At 36.3% G+C, this 5,714-nt stretch overlaps 1 pseudogene; it reads right to left on the reverse strand.

Annotated features, from left to right (window-relative positions):
- Positions 1 to 1,688: 1,688 nt before the first annotated feature.
- LOC102008572 lies at positions 1,689 to 2,699 on the reverse strand (annotated as a pseudogene).
- Positions 2,700 to 5,714: the final 3,015 nt, after the last annotated feature.

A 5,714-nucleotide genomic window follows, 5' to 3' on the forward strand; every position in this document is an offset into this window, starting at 1 on the left:
CCATGCCTAGCTCCCATTTTCTAATATCTATTGTGCATTTTGGATCTTATTTACTCTTTCAGTGTCTAACACTAGGGAGACAATATCATGTTAACACATGTAACTCATTTATTTCACTTGTGAGTATGGACTCAAGTTGCACCCACTCTGTGGGTTGTTCATTCATTTTGTTGGTGAGTTCTTCTGATATGCAAAAGCTTTTTAATAAGATAAGATCCCAGTTGTTGATTCTTTGAAGTATTTCTAATGTAGTTTTGGTTTTGTTCATGAAGTCTCTGCCTACACCTATGTCTTCAAAATTTCTACCTAATTTCTCTTCCAGTAGATTCAGTGTTTCTGTTTTAATATTTATAGCTTTGATCCATTTTGACTTTAGTTTACTGCATGGTGATAGACATGGGTCTAGTTTTGGTCTTCAGAATGTAGAGAGCCAGTTTTTCCAGCACCACTTATTAAAGAGGCTATCTTTCTTCCAGTGAACATATTTGGCCCCTTTGTCAAAGATAAGATAGCTGAGTGTGTTTGTAGCTGTGTCTGAACCTTGTACTCTGTTCCATTGATCCTCAGATCTATTTTTCTTGCCAGTAGCATGCTGAGTTTATCACGGTAGCTTTGTAGTATACTTTCAAGTCAGGAGTTGTGATACCTCCTGTCCTGCCTTTGTTTCCCAGGACTGCTTTTGCTATTCTAGGTCTCTTCTGGTTTGAAATGGATTTTAGGAATGTTTTCTCTAGTTCTTTGAGGTATGCTAATGGTATTTTGATTGGGATTGCATTAAATATGTACAACAATTTTGGGAGTATGGTCATTTTCACTGTGTTAGTTCTTCTTATCTATGAGCAAGGGGTACTTTACCATTTTCTTTTTTTCCCATATCTCTGATATTTTAATAGGGAAAGAAAATCAAAAGCATATAACAGAGGAACTGAAGACAGCAAAATACAAAACAGAACTCCTAAATATACAATTGAGGACTACATGTTACTACCAATTCTTTCTTCAGTAAAATCTGTTAATGAACCACATTCCCATAGAACTTAAGATTTTGTTTGAGTCTCTTTCCCATAGCCAGAAATTCTAAACTTACAGGGAAAAAAATAACATTGCATGACAATGGATACCAAGTTCATAAAGAACATCCTTTTAAGTGAGATATTATGGAAGAAAATACCATGAAAATGATAATCCTATGAGAATTGTTTTTAAGCACAGTAAATTTGAGCCTTGGTCTTAATGAAAACACTACAGTGTGCATAGAAAACTATAAATATATAAGACTCAAGGGGGGGAAGTTGGAATACATATTACTATATTTAACATCCCATAGGCCTAGATAACTTTTGAGGGGAGAGGAAAATGATAGCCAATTTAACCTTTACTTAGGAATACATAACTATGAAAAACTCCTGGGTCAAAGGGTGCTCCAAATGGAATTATACTTTGTGAAAGCATACAACTTAGATATATTTTTTAAAGGAAAGAAAAAGTATTGAATAACTGCAGTCCCTTCCAAAAAGTAAATCTTAAATTAAGGGGAAGTAAGTCTAATAGTGTAAATGAGTCTGGCTCAGAAAGGAAACTTGAACAACATATCCAAGATCTGTCCATAAAAGTAATGATGGTACATCTTTAGTATTAAAGAATTAGTCTATAAAAAAAAGTTCCATCCAGAATTGATTTTTAAAATCTCATTTGTGCCCCTTGGTGGGGGTGTAATAAAGTTCCATGGGTTGTTCACTTTCCAGTATTTCTCATTGACCAATTCCAAAGAAAAAGAGCCATTTAATACAGTGAACTGGCCATTGGCTGTTGCTATATAAATTGTACACTGCTTCTCACTGGCTGTATCAAGGTTCATCTGGTTTGATTCTCCTTTGCTTCATAGTTCTTCTAAAGCTAAGCTCACAGTCAGATACTTTGATAAGTGATCAACAGTGGCATTACCTGAAGTCTTTCTGTCTCTTGTCTGTGCACTGTCATCTTTTTCCATAAATGTAGGGTGAGGCCTGAATACTAACTCGATTTCACTAGCACCATCCATTACTGGATCAATTGCTACTGTTGTATTGTTATTATCAAGTTCAAGCCCAGAATCATCAGATGTTTTGGTCCACTTGTTACTAGGGCCTGCTTCCTGATTGCTATGTGTGGATGCATTACTATAGTGAGAACTATCACCATTATCTTCTGCTCCACTACCATTTTCAACCTGTTGTTTCTTGCTCCGCAATAGCCTGTTCATGGCCTGGATCTTCAGACCTTCTTTAGTGCTGTGACTGAGTGCCTGCTGATTATTGTGCTTGCTGATCCTGGCTAATACTGTCTCTTGATGAGCTTCATACTCATCACGCCTAGGGTAAATTTTGCTGATGAGTGCATCAAAGTTTGGGTCTAGCCTTAGTGATCTTTTGGAAGCTATTTTTTTTCCGACAGGTAGAACATTCTTTGTCGCCACTTCTTAGGGCTGTGAAAATACAGTCTGCACAAAAATGGTGCAAATACTTCTCTGTAGTCATATTGTTCTTCAACATATCCAAACAAACTGGGCACATTAATTTGCTGTGGAGACTTCTAGGTGAAACCACAATTTCCAAGCCATCTGTTATTGCCTCCTGAGGTGTTGATTGTAATTTGTATAAGCTCAATTCCCATGTTTTGCTTAATGGTTTAGTTCCATTTGTATGCAGAGCCTGAGACATTGAGCATCTCCGGGAGCAGGAAGACTGCTTCAGTAGGAGGAAAATGATCCTGACATGCAGGATGTGGGCTCCCTGGCAACACTGTGTACCAAAGACCTCAGTATATTAACCAAAGGGTTCAAAACACCAAAGCTTTCAGCAGAAACAAACCAAGCACCTCCTCCCCCACGGCTCCTCCAGGATCAGCTCCAGGCTCTGGAAAAGCAGCAACATCGCGGGCAGGGGGCAGCACTCTCAGCACGCGTGAAGCCAGCAGGATGTCCCTGTGGCCCTTAGGGAGCAGCCGCTCGGAGTGTACCATTTTCTGATAGCTTCTTCAATCTCTTTTTTCAGAGCACTGTCATTTTCAATGTATAGGTCTTTTACTTCCTTTGTTAGATTGATTTCTAAGTATTTCATTTTTTTGAAGCATTTATGAAGGATGTAGTTCCCTGATTTTTCTCTCAGTGAGTTTATTGTTTGTGTACAGGAATGCTATTGATTTCTGAGAGTTGACTTTGTATCTAGTTTCACTACTGAATAGGGTTTTTAAATTAAGTAGCTTTTTGGTGGAGTTTTTGAGGTCTTCTATGTAGAGTATCATGTCATCTGTGAATAATGATAATTTCATTTCTTACTTGCTTATCCTTATTCCTTTTATTTCTCTCTCTTGTCTAACTACTCTGGCTAATATTTCCAGAACTCTATTGAATAGAGTGGTAATAATGAACATCTTTGTCCTGTTCCTGATTTTAGAGTGAAAGCTTTCACTTTTTGTCCATTTAGTATAATGTTGGCTGTTGGTTTGTCATAGCTGGCTTTTATCAGAGCATCTGTTTTGATTTTCTGTAGGGTTTTTAATCATGAATGAGTGTTGAACTTTGCAAAAGCTTTTTCTGCATCTATTGAGATGATCATGCGATTTTTGTCTTTGGCTCTGTTGATATGGTGTATTACATTTATTGATTTACATAGGCTGAACCATCCCTACACTCCTGAGTTGAATCCCAGTGGGTCATGGTGTATAAACGTTTTGATGATTTGCTGCATTCTGTTTGCTAGTATTTTATTGAGGATTTTTGTATCTATGTTCATTAGGGAGATTGGCATGTAGTTCTCTTTTTTGATTGGGGCTTTCTCTGGTTTTGGTATGCAAGTAATACGCACCTCTAGGAAGGACTTTGGGAGTATTGCTTCCCATTCAGTATCATTAAAGAGTTTGAAGTGTATTTGCATTAAATCTTCTATAAATTTCTCGTAGAATTCAGCAGCAAATCCATCAGGACCTGGGGTTTCTTTGTTGGTAAATTTAAAAATACATTTTCAATCTCATTAACTGATATTGGGTTATTCAGAATTTTTACATCTGATTGATTCACCTTTGGCAATTCATATGTATCTAGGAATCTGTCCATTTCTTCTGCGTTTTCCGTCCTATGAGAGTAAAGATTTTCAAAGTAGGTACTGATGATCTTCTGAATTTCCATGGGATCTGTAGTGACTTCATCCTTATCATTCCTCAATACATGAATTTGAGTCTTTTCTTTCCTTTTTTTGGTAAGGTTGGCTAAGAGTTTATCAATTTTATTTATTTCAAAGAATCAACTTTTTGATTCATTAATTTTTTGCATTGTTTTCTTTGTTTCCATTGTGTTAATTTCTGCTCTGATCTTTCTAATGTCCTCTGTTCTGTAGGCTGTGGGCTTGTCTTGCTCTTCTTTTTTCTTAGAGGCTTGAGGTGGAACAGTAGGTTGTTTATTTATTCTCATTCTGCTTCCTTGATATGAGAATTCACCTCTATAAATCTCCCTCCTAAGACTGCTTTCATTGTGTCCCATAAATTCTGGTATGTTGTATCTGCTTTCTCCTTTAGTTGTGAATATTGCTTAGTTTCTTCTTTAATTTCATCTGTGATCCAAGGCTTGTTAAGGAGGGTGTTATGTAATTTCCTTGTGTTTATGGAGTTTTTGCAATTTCTCTTGCCATTAATTTCCAATTTAATTGCACTATGGTAACATAATCTGCATGGGAGAATTTCAATTCCTTTACATTTACTTAAGCACATTCTTTTGGCTAGTATATGGTCTATTTTAGAAAATGTCCCATGTTCAGATAAGAAGAATGTGTGTTCTGATAATGTTGGGTGGAACATTCTGAAAATATCTACTAAGTCCATTTGTTCACAGGTTTAGTTCAGGTCTAATATTTCTTTGCTGATTTTTTTGTCTAGTTGATCTATTTCTTTGTGACAATGGGGTATTTAGTTCTCCCATTACAATTGTGTTATTATTTGATTTTTCATGTCTATTAATAATTATCTTATATAGTTGGATGCTCCTATATTTGGTGCATACCTATTTATGATTGTTGTCTCTTCCTCTTGAAGTTTTCCCCTAACAAGTATATAGTGTCCTTCTTTATCTCTTTTTACCATTCTTGGTTTGAAGTTCACATAGTCTGCAAATAAAATAGCTACCTGTTCTTTTTTTGGGATTGTTTTCCATCCTTTGACTTTCAGTCTGTGAATTTCTTTTTGTGTTAAATGTGTTTCTTAAATACAGCATATTGTTGGATGTTCTTTCTTGATCCATTCTGCAGGTCTATTTCTTTTAATTGGTGAACTGAGGCCATTTACAATGATGGTTATAACTGGTACGCACTGGCTTATCTTTGTCATATTTTCCTGCTGTTGGTTCTCCACTTTTCTCCTCTGTTTAATCACTTGCCTTGCCTGGTGGTTTCTTTCTGCTGCTGTTATTCGAATTTTAGCTCCATCTAGAGTATCTTTCAGTACTCTTTGTGGAGGTGGTTTGGTGGCCATGAATTTCTTCAGTTGTTCTTTTCCATGGAAATATCTTATTTCTCCATTAATTATGAAAGATAGTTTTGCAGAGCATATCAATCTGGGATGGAAGCTGTTTTCTTTCATGATTTGAAATACTTCACTCTAAACTCTTCTTGACTTGAGAGTTTGTGTTGAGAAGTCTGCCATAATTCTGATGGGCTTTCCTTTATAGGTGATCTGTTTCTTTTCTC

Source organism: Chinchilla lanigera, unplaced genomic scaffold (genome assembly GCF_000276665.1).
Source record: "Chinchilla lanigera isolate Chin_1 unplaced genomic scaffold, ChiLan1.0 scaffold00038, whole genome shotgun sequence".
NCBI lineage: Eukaryota > Metazoa > Chordata > Mammalia > Rodentia > Chinchillidae > Chinchilla > Chinchilla lanigera.